General features: G+C 38.7%; 1 long non-coding RNA gene across 6 annotated transcripts in view; it reads left to right on the top strand.

Moving 5' to 3' along the window:
* The window catches only part of LOC120985971, an 83,034-nt gene extending 70,425 nt beyond the window's left edge, over positions 1-12,609 (top strand). For 2 of the 6 annotated variants that reach the window (XR_005775621.1, XR_005775617.1), the window contains exon 11: positions 4,455-5,582. This is a non-coding gene — a long non-coding RNA (uncharacterized LOC120985971). Of the gene's footprint in view, positions 1-4,454; positions 5,583-11,648 lie in introns of those variants that run through there. The other 4 variants (XR_005775619.1, XR_005775620.1, XR_005775618.1 and 1 more) reach the window with 4 other exon arrangements.
* The last annotated feature ends 882 nt before the right edge of the window (positions 12,610-13,491 follow it).

Raw genomic sequence — 13,491 nt, 5'->3', positions numbered from 1 at the left:
ATTTTTAGCTGAGAAAAAAAGACCTGCATTCTTTCGCTCAGCTGTTTTTGATGGAATCTGTGATGGAGGCCCCCGAACAAAGCCTCCAACACAGATGTGAACAAGCCCTAAACCGAGTTTAAAATAATGTAGATAAAATTACAATACGATGCAATGGATTCATATGTAAATATTATATCTGAGAATATACATATATTATTATTATTACTACTGTACTATTTTAGCAACTCTAGGTTATGCCTTGAATCTGAAACCTGACATTGGATTTATGCACATTTTAGAGCTGTACATTATGCATGAATAGTAATAACAGGTTAGCAAAAGTTTAGTCTGTACTTTTTTATAATACACTAGAGTGGATGATAAGTGGGAAGACAGCGAAAGAGACTAGACGGTGAAATATGTTCACAGGATTACTGCTAAATAAAAAGTACATGTCTAAACAACTAATTAAATCCTAGAGGTATAGGTGTGTGATTCCATTCACTAGATTCACGTACCAAGAAAGGGTGGATACAAATTTGCCTTTGAAGCTGACAGCAACCCTTATATTGACTCAACTTTAAACATGGATTAGCAACTCTTGTGCCTGGGAGGCATCCTATCAACCCCCCACACACAGCGCATGGCAGATACTTTCACTGCACTTTAATAGCACACTTGCCACTATATTATTTTTGTATTTTCCTCTTACACTCCAAAGCCTAAGTTCTTATCTCAGTGTTAACTAGGGCAATCCTTAGCCAATTAGGCAATTGAAGATTGTCAATATATTCAGATAAAATACATAGCATTCTCTTCCTGTGACTGGACAATTACTACACCACAGACAAGATAAAAGGAACCAACGACCACTTTATCAGGATCATACAGTAGCAGTTATCAACCCTACTTAAGATAATGTATATTGTAATGGATTTAGGACAATATCTATATGTCTATCTATCTATCTATCTATCTATCTATCTATCTATCTATCCATCATAGTATAATGCATAGTTGCCTTATACCAGTAATCAGCCTCTGAAAGAGACAGTATTACATTGATTTTCTTGTTACAGTAGCAATTATTGAGGGGTTGGATATACTAGGCAACAAGTGAACAGTCAGTCCCTGGAAGAAGCAAAAACGGACAAGCATAACAATCTGAGTGACTTTGAGAAGGATCAAATTGTAATGGGTAGATCACTGGCTCAGAGATTCTCCAAAATGGCAGACCTTTTGGGATGTCTTCAGTAGTGTTGAGCAAATCGAAGTTCACAAAGTGGGTGAATTTCAGGGAAAATTAAATTTGCAGTGAAGCCGAATTTGATTGTGCTTCATTGTAACGAATCAATTTTCTCTATAATGGTATTCAAAATAATAAATCATGCTCACCTTATCCATTTGTGCACGAAGAGTCTGCTGCTGCCATCTTGATGGAAGATCCCCCGCAAAATCTTGTGTGTGGTGACATCTTCACACACCGCTCAAGAGTTTGCACTGGATCTTCATTCAAGATGGTCACAGCAGACTCTTTGTGATCGAATCGATAAGGTATTGTCATTTATTTTTTTAAACAGAGTAACCCCTGACAGTCCTCAATGGTCATATCAGATCCCGCACTCAGCGATGAACACGGCATCTGAGGGGTTCAATGAAGGGGGCGGCACCATCACAGTTCCCAGTCATTGCACCCGCTACTCACAAAGAAATGCGCTTTGTGATGAAGTAATTCGTCACAAAGCGAATTTGTGAAATTTGGCAAAGCATCCAAATTGAATTTTTGAGAACTTCACTCATCTCTAGTCTTTAGTATTCAATGGTCAGTAACTACCAAAAGTGATCAAGGAAGAATAACCAGTTAACTGGCAGCAGGGTGGTGGGTTCCCAAGGCTCATTGTAGCACATTGGAAGTGAAGGCTAGCTTGTCTGGTCAGTTCCAAAGAAGAGGTGAACCCACAAAACACACAGTGCCTTGCAGCTGGAGGCAGTGTGATGCTCTGGTCAATGGGGTATTTATGTAGAACCTATCTAAACATTGTTGATGACCAAGTACATCTCTTCATGCAACAGTATTCTCTTATGGCAGTGTCATCTTTTAGAGGGATAATGTCCCTGCCACAATGCAAACATTGTTCAAGGTGTTGACTTGGCCTCTACTTTCCCATATACCAATCTAGTGGCAATGGCCAGTTGGCCAAGCCATGGACCATTCCATTATTTTTAACACCATTCCAAGCAGGATTTATGTTATGGCTGAACACTGTGCCCACCACTGTCCTGCTATCTGGGGTAGGCACGGGTGCCATATATCTAATCCTCCAGCTTCTGCTGGGATCTCAAGGCTCTGAACCAGCTGATCCTTCATAGCTTGATCTTCTTGCAGGCCATAGCCTGCTCCTGCTGACAAGGTCCCTTCTGTCTCTGTCCGTAGAGAGTGTGTGAGCTCTTTCCATCTCTTAAAGGACCAGCGAATATGCACCCTGATCTTTCCCAGCCTATGGCAGGCCACCTGTGGGTATTTAAGGATCCTTTTCTTGGAAAGGGGGCCTGAGCAATAGGTGTATCCAGCTTGCTTGTCTCTAAGGTGTGCTGTTTTGTTTGTGTGCCCTCTGCTAGTTTACCAACATTGTTTCATGGACTCACACAAACTCTCTTCCCTGACTTTGGCCTGTTACGGAAAAGCTTGATCCCTCTGTGCTTCAGGTGTCTTTGACCCTGTGGGTCAACGATCAACTATATCGGGACTACTCCAAGAGGTGGCGGCCTCCTGGTGGCTCCCCTGCATCGAAGTTTAGATCCATGTATAGAGGTCAAAGGGTGAAAAACAGGAGACTGCCAGTATAACACCCTTAAGATTAGCCCTACGCCAAACTGGTTGGTTGACGCAGTGGTTCCACACCCACTGCCTGAGACAATTTGTATTAGGAAAGATACACTGATACACCGTGATGGAATGATGGGAACTGTTTTCATTTTGTAAAATTGGCCCCATGGTTAGACATAATAGTGATCTTCTGAACTGCCTCACATTACCCTAGTCATTTGTTATATAAAAGTTAATAGCTACAAATGATGGTTCTATAAAAAGAAGGTTTGACAAAAGAATGTAGGAGACAATTATTTTTCTTTCTATGGTCAATAGAACAAATGTGACTGCAGAAACTATTAAGAGAAAGCCTATTGCACATGAACATAGCTGTTTCAAGCACATATCTTAGAATTTATGTACAGATTAAGGAATATATTGAGATATGATGACTTCGGAGGTAGCACGCAATGAGTTTTGAAAAAGGGGACTATGGGGATCCATCCAAAACATGTTACAGTTTTTTGAATAGCACTCAAAGGTGGAAGTTAGAAAATGAAATTGGAATTAAACAGTAGTAATTCTGATTATGATTTTCTAGTAGAATAGGGATATGTTTTTTCTCATAAAAATAGGGCTATAATGATACTTCTGATCACCTAAAAATTTATTTTTACTATCATACTAGAAACAGAGTATCTAATGTTTACTGCTCGGCCCAACACTGATACTGTCATATACTACCTAGCTTTTGTATCAAGCTGTAATTCTGAGCAGAAAGCAATACCAAATCTACCATTGTTTTTTCATTAGACTTATCTCTAGGAATATTCTGTCAATGTCTGATAGGTGAGGTCCAAGCTTTAAGACTCCCACCAGTCAGGAAAACTGATCCCAATTCATCCAGGCAAGACAGCTGCATCAAACCATAGATTGAATTAAGAGGGGCCACAGAAGTTCTCTGTTCTCCCCTTTAAAGTATATGGGAGTTACAGAAAGAGAGCCATTTTTATAACTCTCATAAACTTGAATGCTGAGATTCTTGGACATGGAGCCCCCACCCCTCCAATGACTACTGGCCACTTTGCTTGACAAAAACAGGGCGAGTGTTACCATATTCTCTTAATGGGTGATGAGTCTAGAGGTCTGACCACCACCCTCAAATCTTTGAGGAAAATTTTGAATCACTGGTGTCTGCTGTGAGACTCACAATCTCAATCTCTCATGAACACACATTGTGAACAATTTTATAGCAAGCCATATCACCCTCTGTTTTTAAAGTGCCCAGATGTAATGAACTAAAAAAAAAGGACATTGACAATCGTCCCCAATTTATGTCCATTGCTATCATTAATATCATTATTGAATATATTCTAGAAATCTCTTATATACCCTGATGATTATGATATGGCAGAATGATACAGAACATCTCCGTGTCATATCAGTGCATTGGGAAAATATTTGAATTGGAAATGTTTTTTCCATTGACTACCTGGCACTGCACCCACAGTTCTGAAGGCACATTATGCCTTTTGTTTGCCTGCACTTAACAAAGGCGTTATATCTTCTGTCATATTTACCCTAGTGTTAGCTTCAAGTGTTCAGATTTGTTGATTGAGATGTGAGTATCCACTTATAACATTCAATTCTTCCTTTTAAATAGTGCATAGAATACAGCCTATAACTTGCCTGAGGAAGATCAAGGTCAACAGCCATCCACATAAAAGAAAAATGAACAAGTGGAAACCTTGCAGGTCTTTACAAGATTTATACTTCACAGATTACTTTAACAGTGCATTGAATGAGGATTTGTTCAAACGTGGAAAAAAAAGAACAGGTTTTCAATGTTTTACCCTGTATAACACCTTGTGCACAGTAGAATGTAAAAATAAGACTAGACCCCTGAATAGGGGAAAATTAATCATATTACAGCAGTCTTCTTATCAAAGGCTTTGAAATTATTTTATTTTTTTTCAGCCCCTTAGCTTGCTTTTTTAAATTAAAATATCTTACTGAAGGTCACGGAGGCATATGGACTTGCTCAATCACCATAAAACAAAAGGTTTGTTTTTGTAACATTTTGTAATTCAGCATTGTAGGCAACATGCGTCCATATAAACAATCTGATTTCTTACTAATTTTCTCAAACATCACTTTGAAATTTTGAAAAATGAAGTTAATATAAAAAAATGGGTTTAAAGTAATGAAATTTGTTATGTACTCTTTACACAGTGCCAACGTACTCTAATGTTCTATACAAATATTGTTATCACTCTCATCAGTCCTTGTTCCTCAGCGGGCACAATCACATGCACACACTATATTAATTATTTAATTTAATTGAAACTTCAATATATTAGTACATACTGCATTCAACCAGCACCCCAAATATTGTGTCAGTGATGAGGACAGTGCTTCCTCCTTTTCCCAGGAATAACTCAGTCAGTCCACCACATGAAATTTCATCCAAGCCAGGCACTTTGGATTATGAGCTATTTAGCAATATCTATGCAGTTTGTTCTCTGAAACATGAGGTTAAAAATTACTCATTTGAGTCACATTATTATGACCACCAGCTAATATCCGGAGAAACCACCGTGTGCAGCACGGACACCAGCTAGACGGGCTAGGAGTGACTCAATAAGGTCCTGGTAGGTTATTACAGATATCTGGAGCCATGTTGACTGCAGTGCATCTCACAGCTGCTGGAGGGTGCGTCGGGGAGGATTCATAGAGGGAACATGACGATAGAGGTTGTCCCATAGATGGTCAATTTTATTCAAGTCTGGGGAATTAGTCATGGTTTTCCAACCAATGTCGGTAATTTCCAGACATGTAACATCTTACATTGTCTTGCTGAAAGATCTCATCTGCCCCATGGAAGATAATCAGCCTGTATGAGTGTACGTGATCTGCAAGGATAGATTCATACCCAAATCGGATGAGAGTGCCTTCCACATGGATAAAGTGGCCCAGAGAATGCCACAAAAACTTTCCTTACCTTAACGCACACACATCTAGTAGCCCCATGGTTCACTGTAGCATGTGGGTCTGCCGTCAAGCACCTTCGTAGCTGAAGTTCACCTCTGACATCTATATTTTAGAGGGACTTCATGAATAGTGTCCTGGGTTTGAATACAATGTGAAGTCACATGCAAAAAGGTCCTACTTTTACTGCAATTATAAATTCTAGATCTTAAGTAGTGAATACGTCAATAAACACAGTTGAGAGTGATGTATACAAACAACAGAATGCAAGTAACATAGTGAAATAACGATAATGTACAAAATTACCAATTTTGGAGGAGGATAGACCTGATGTAGCCGTTTACAATAAATATTCCATAGAGCAGCCAGATCTCCATTACTGAACAATCATCAGTCATCCATTTTACCTACCTATACAAATGACTATATGTATTCTAAGACTAATCAAATTGTAAGCAAATTGTAAGCTCTTGGACCCAGAATTTTGCAAACATCTGAATAGATTGTTTGTACATGTGTTATGTGTGTTGTATGACGCTTGACATGAAATATACTTAAGTCTTTTAATTCTATTCTGAGGTTGTGAGTGACATGTCTGCGGCACTGTCATCGCCAGCTCACCTTGCCCAGATTTCATAACTGCAGAATATACCTAATATGATAACAGATAGGCTGAACTCCTATGTGTGAAAATCTTCAGGTTGTCAGGATTCCCCTCCCTCACCTCCCTCACACATTCTTAATGCCTGTCTTGATTGAAAGACTTCCCCTCACTTTTATTGTGCTGCTTAATTGAATGGGATCGCTAGGTTTACACATGCAGCCATATAAATTACACCGACAATCATGTTTTATTTATAGGCCATTGTCAACAAACATGAGATACGTCCTGAAGAATTAAACATCCTTTACTTGGCGCCATGAAGTAAATTGCTTTCTTAGTATGTAAACTGTACAGGCAAAATGCATTCTATTAAAACAGCCTCATATCTCATTTCTTCTGTTCTGTGCTGACTGTGTGCTTAGTGGTTCATTGAAAATTCTAGCCGATATCAGCAATCTAACAGGAATATCTTGAAATCACATGGCTTGTACAATTGTTGCTTAACTCATTGGTATTAGTTTTAGTATTACACAACTGTAATTCATCTTTAAAAGAAATCTGTCACCAGAAAATTCACTGTTAAACCAGGCACAATGCCTTGTAGGGCCTTCTCAGCCGAATGTAATGACACCTTTTACTTAGCAATACGTTGCTTCATTCTGTAAGTACTTTTAATCCACATGCACATGAGCAATTAGGGGAACTGAGGGTGGGCCCAAGCCACCATGTGCACCTATGCTAATCCTGTTTCCTCTGCCAGCCCCTCTCTCAGATTCTTGATTAACATGGCTAGGATCCTGCATAGTCATCTCCCCAGGTAATCAAGAAGAAGAGGGAGGGTGCCCCATATTGTTCCTTAGATTGTTATAGTGCACCACACAGTAACAATGCCATCTTTTGTGCCCCACAAAGTAAGAATGCTCACTGCTGTTCCCATAATGTAGTATTTATGCCCCCCTATGTGCCCTCTAGACAGTAAAAATCACCCTTTTGTACCCCCTAAAAAGTAATAATAAACCCTGTGAGTGCCCTAGTCATAGTGACCCCATTTTGGCCATAGACAGTATTAATGACTAATTTACACTATGCCCCTTTGAAGGAAATAATGTCCCATGAGTGGCCCTAAAATAACAATGCCCACTGAGTGCTCCCTAAAAAGTAATAATGCTTTTTGAATGCCTGCTAAAAATAACAATGTCCCTGAGGGTCCCTATAAAGTAATAATGCCCCATGTGCCTCCTTATTAAGTAATGATGCTCCCATGTTGCCAGGATAAATAATAATGCACCCTGTGCCCCTTGAAAAAAATGGTAATGCCCCTTGAGCCCCATGATTAAATAAAAGTGTCCCTGAATAAATGCTTCTCCTTGTGACCCATGGAAAATTGTTACAAATTTATTTTTAAAAAAATCTTGCACTCACCTTAGCTCGATCCCCGATGAGCACAAGAAGTCATTTTTAGAGATGAGCAAATTTCTTGAAATTTGTTTTGGGTCTGATTCTAACAATTTGGTTGAAAGATTCATTTCAGGCATGAATAAATTTGACCAAAATTGAAAGTGCTTAGATTACCCTAATAGGTTGCATATGATACTCTGGGGTCTCATAGGACTGTATGCAACTAAGTTTAAGCTTTTTAATGCCAAGACAGCATTATTAATATTAAAGTGACAGCAACATACAGTACAGACCAAAAGTTTGGACACACCTTCTCATTCAAAGAGTTTTCTTTATTTTCATGACTATGAAAATTGTAGATTCACACTGAAGGCATCAAAACTATGAATTAACACATGTGGAATTATATACATAACAAATAAGTGGGAAACAACTGAAAATATGTCATATTCTAGGTTCTTCAAAGTAGCCACCTTTTGCTTTGATTACTGCTTTGCACACTCTTGGCATTCTCTTGATGAGCTTCAAGAGGTAGTCCCCTGAAATGCTTTTCACTTCACAGGTGTGCCCTGTCAGGTTTAATAAGTGGGATTTCTTGCCTTATAAATGGGGTCGGGACCATCAGTTGCGTTGAGGAGAAGTCAGGTGGATACACAGCTGATAGTCCTACTGAATAGACTGTTAGAATTTGTATTATGGCAAGAAAAAAGCAGCTAAGTAAAGAAAAACGAGTGGCCATCATTACTTTAAGAAATGAAGGTCAGTCAGTCAGCCGAAAAATTGGGAAAACTTTGAAAGTAAGGGCTATTTGACCATGAAGGAGATTGATGGGGTGATGCGCCAGATGACCTGGCCTCCACAGTCACCGGACCTGAACCCAATTGAGATGGTTTGGGGTGAGCTGGACCGCAGAGTGAAGGCAAAAGGGCCAACAAGTGCTAAGCATCTCTGGGAACTCCTTCAAGACTGTTGGAAGGCCATTTCAGGTGAGTACCTCTTGAAGCTCATCAAGAGAATGCCAAGAGTGAGCAAAGCAGTAATCAAAGCAAAAGGTGGCTACTTTGAAGAACCTAGAATATGACATATTTTCAGTTGTTTCACACTTGTTTGTTATGTATATAATTCCACATGTGTTAATTCATAGTTTTGATGCCTTCATAGTCATGAAAATAAAGAAAACTCTTTGAATGAGAAGGTGTGTCCAAACTTTTGGTCTGTACTGTATATGGTTAAGGGTAAAAACATGGTTGCCAGTTGTTGCCAACAGCTTGTTTGACCACCACACATTTGTTATGCTTTTTAAAAGTATAAAAAGTATACAAAATTAACCCTTTTTGGGGAAGATGCCTGCCAGTGTTTATACACAAACATTAGTGCTGGAAAAGCAGTGGCCTGTTCTGATCAAGCGGTCCGAAAAATTATATCTTAATGGGAGGAAGCTGCCTGTCCTTGGTTATACATACATCTAGTTTTGGAAAAAGGAATGGCTTGTTCTGAACAAGCGGTCCAAATATGATCCCTTAATGGGTTTATATACTAATATCAGCAAAAGCAATGTCTTGTTTTCGACAAGAAGTCCAAAAATTCTCCCTTTTTCAGTAGAAGCAGCAGTATGAAATCTGACAAACAAGGCAGAAGATGATTGGCTTTTAAGGGGTACAAACTGCCCCTACCTTATTACAAATGCTAAAACCTGTCTGTTTTTATAAATTTATTAAATCTACCTAACTAATTATATCTACCAATCCCTAACACTGTCTGTGTAAGACCTTAAACTTACAGTATTATATGTCTAAATTGCTGTGTCTGTGACAGAGACGGCTTGTGCCCTTTAACATCAGTGGAAAAGCTGAGAATGGTGTCTCTGCTTTGGACATAATATAGTGCCTTTGACACATCTATATTATTTCTTCTTATTGGCTGTAAGAATGACTACAAGGCATTATGAAGAAGCCAGCTGACATGGGCCTGGGGTATTGTGATCTTCCCCTTCATATTCCCTGCCCTGCTGTACTCACTACTGTAATATGTAAAATAGTGGATGCCATTTTGCACAATTCTCCAAAATCAAATCGCCAAAACTTTTGGGAAATGCTAAATGAATAAAAATTGATTTAGAATAAAATTGCTTACCTCTAATTATCTTTTAACAGCTAGTGTCACAGTGGCGTGATGCAGAGACGTCATTGTGCCACCTATCCCGGGACGTTGACGTTGTGTATGTTTTTGGCATCCTGTAGGCCGCAGACAGAGAATGTGAGGCCTCTTTCACACTACAGTATGTCCATTTCAGTGTTTTGCGTTCCGTTTTTCAAGGATCCGTTGTCCCGTTTTTGGGTTCCGTTGTGTCTCCGTTTCCGTTCAGTATGTCCGCAAAAACCTTTCAGTATGGTTTCCGTATGGTTCCCGTATACGGTCCGTTTTTCACGGATCAAAAACGGAAGCCACCTGTATTTGTGCTCAGCCAAAGTTTGGCAACAAGAAACACATGGCCACAGTGGGCTGGGCCTAGCATTTGTTAATGACGGATCCGCAAAAAACGGATGACATACGGATGACATACGGATGCCTTCCGTATGCATTCCGTTTTTTTGCGGACCCATTGACTTTAATGGAGCCACGGACCGTGATTTGCGGAGAAACATAGGACATGTTCTATCTTTCCACGGCACGGAAATACTGAAATACTGAAACGGAATGCACACGGAGACACTTCAGTATTTTTTGCTGAACCATTGAAATGAATGGTTCAGTATCTGTTCCGTATACTGAACTCAAAAAACGTCCAGTATACTGAACGCAAAATACTGTAGTGTGAAAGAGGCCTTAGGGTAAGGAGTCTGTGGCTTCCAGCTCTACCACAGGCGTCCACTGTTTGAATGTCCTGTGGATGCTGTTACAGCTGATAGTGGTGCACCCTACCATGCCAGTGGGCTGCTGCCCCCCTGCAGCCACTAGCTATATGTCTGACTGTATGTAATTTTGACACATTTTGAGTCTGTGTAGCTATTAAGTGGAGCACAAATTGCTATAAAATCACAGCCCCCATTGCAACTTCAATTGCTTCCTAAAATAGTTGCAAATGGCTTCGTGACTATTTAAAATATCCTTTCCTCCTGTCTTACCTGCTAAACACTATCAGATGTCTGTCTACATGAGACATTATACCAGCAACAAACCATAATTTCTAGGTCGACACATTAGTGAATTGTCTGCACATGCTTAACATGCTTACACGGGCAAATTGCTTTGAACATTCGTTTTTGCCCTTAATTGCAATCTCTGTACAATATTGTTGAAAATGTTAGCGTTGCATTAGCAAAAGGAAATAAATTGTGTCAAGTTGAAGTCCAATGCCATTTTAGAGCCTCCAACAGGAATGCGTGGTGCAAGAGGTGCTGGTAGCCACTTACCCCTTTGTATTATAGAAGTAACATTCAATTCGTCCAAGTCTATATCTTTTAGTAGCCCAATGTCATCCACAAACTCTTAGCCATTTTCATTTTTTAAACTCATATATTATGGATACAGCTGCTTAATACTACAATTTGGTGTCAAAGAGCCTAGAATCTGATGGGTAGATGACCACAGCTGTTATCTTTTATTCTGAATTTTAATATATAAGTACCTTTACAACTTTTTTTTTTAAGCAAACCTTTGTAGTTGTTTCCCCAAAGATTGTAGAGTAATTAAGTCAATGTAATGTATTGAATTCATTTTCTTTTAATGCGACTCTTTTAAGAAATATTCCTAGATGTAGGACATTATGTACATGGTATGATATTGCAGGATACAACTTGTAAGTTGTAACATATTATTTGGTGATGTAGTTTGATGGTTCAGCAAGTTTTTTTTTTTTTTTTTCAGGCCATGAGAAAATAACTCTGACTTATTGAAATCTGGAAATTATGCTTGAATTAAGTTCCAGTTCTTTCGTCGTTTTTAAAGACAAATCAATTGCAGATGGTACATTATATTTCCCACCCTTTCTGTCAACTGCATGCTGTAATTAGTTAAATGTTTTACAATGTTATTGTGCGTACTATGTAATGTGATTGTGGTTGCATTATGACCTAAGGCAAATATAAAATAGACTCTCTTTATGTGCAACAGGTTCACAGATGAAAAATTATACCTGGATATTTCTTCTCAGAAGACCTATCTTCTTCTCTGAAGCCACTTTCAAGGATTCATCCCATCCCAACTATTATTGTTCAAATGCATCTTAAATAAAAAAAATGAACCAACTTTGCAAATAGTCTTGATTAAAAGTGTCCTACCACTTTGTGTATACAGCTATTGTACAGACTTGTATATATCCATGACTGGAGATAAACCTTGTGTATGTATAGTCTAATACTTGATATGCTAGTCATAAAGTTTGTTCATAAAGATTCTTATAACAACTTTCTTGTCATAAGGTGGTGGTGAAATGATAAGACATAAAGGGGGTCATTTCCAAAGGCTTTACAACTGTTTTATGGCATGAAAAAGTAGCAAATTTGGCCAAATAGCAGTTTGAACAAAAATTTTGCAACTTTTTGCCCGAGCTTAGCTGAAGAGAGCTGAAGTTTGTTTCAGTTTCTGGCATATGGAACGCATAAATGTGAGAAATATAGTATTTGATGCCTGTGCCTCTTAATACATTGGTTACATCTTTTGCCAGCAGGATTTTTACGCCAGTCTTTAGTAAATGTGAGAGTTTTAAAGACAAATGTAATGCAGGCATGCTCAACCTGCGGCCCTCCAGCTGTTGCAAAACTACAACTCCCAGCATGCCTGAACAGCCTACAGCTATCAGCTTACAGCAGGGAATTGTGGGAGTTGTAGTTTTACAACAGCTGGAGGGCTGCAGGTTGAGCATGCCTGAGGTACATGCATTGTTAAACCAAAAATGGGTTTATATTAGTGTATTATGCTGGTCCTTGTACACTTTGGTCTTTGTACTTGCACTGTGCACTTTATTATGTATATGAATAAAGAAGGGACTTTGTGTTCTGATCTCATATACTGTTACCTGAGCATTTTGTGTATAGGTGGCACTTGATGGTAGTATTGCTTCCTTATCAATTAACTGTGTTGGTCATTTTTAAAGTGATAGTTTTTAATTCATGAATTTTCCGTAAAATATTAGTCAGTTGTACACTCAAATGTCTTGCAGATTTCATGTTTCTTTCTGTTTTCTTTTCAAGGCCTTAAGTGCATAATTACATGAGAGACTATTGTTCTAAATCTAAATGAACCAAGTTTGTGTGAAAGTACAAAAAACACTATAGATTTATATTACAGAATTTTTTGGAATTTGTTTCATTAGAAAGAGAGAAAGAGAGAAAGAGAGAAAGAGAGAAAGAGAGAAAGAGAGAAAGAGAGAAAGAGAGAAAGAGAGAAAGAGAGAAAGAGTACTAAGTGTCTCAAGAGAAAATTGCCTTATTGCCTTGGTTACCTCTGTGGCCTTGGAAGTGCTCTTAGGGGCGCTCTTCCTCATTAGTGAGACCCCACTAGTATGCAGTAGAAGTATTGTAGTCCAGCTGATGCTGCTCTGCATTTCTTGGCAACATGTATGCAAATTAGCATATCTGCTGGTATCATACAGGATTAGTGTTCTTTTCTTTCTGGAAGGAAAGCTAATTTGCATACCTTTGGGTTTCTTGAACAATATTTAAATTAGCTTTTCTTTATGAAAAAGCACTGATTGTACAGTTCAAGGCAA

This window comes from Bufo bufo, chromosome 1 (assembly GCF_905171765.1).
Source record: "Bufo bufo chromosome 1, aBufBuf1.1, whole genome shotgun sequence".
Taxonomy (NCBI): domain Eukaryota; kingdom Metazoa; phylum Chordata; class Amphibia; order Anura; family Bufonidae; genus Bufo; species Bufo bufo.
The sequence above is the reverse complement of the archived record's forward strand: the minus strand, read 5'-3'. Positions and strand labels throughout refer to the sequence as shown.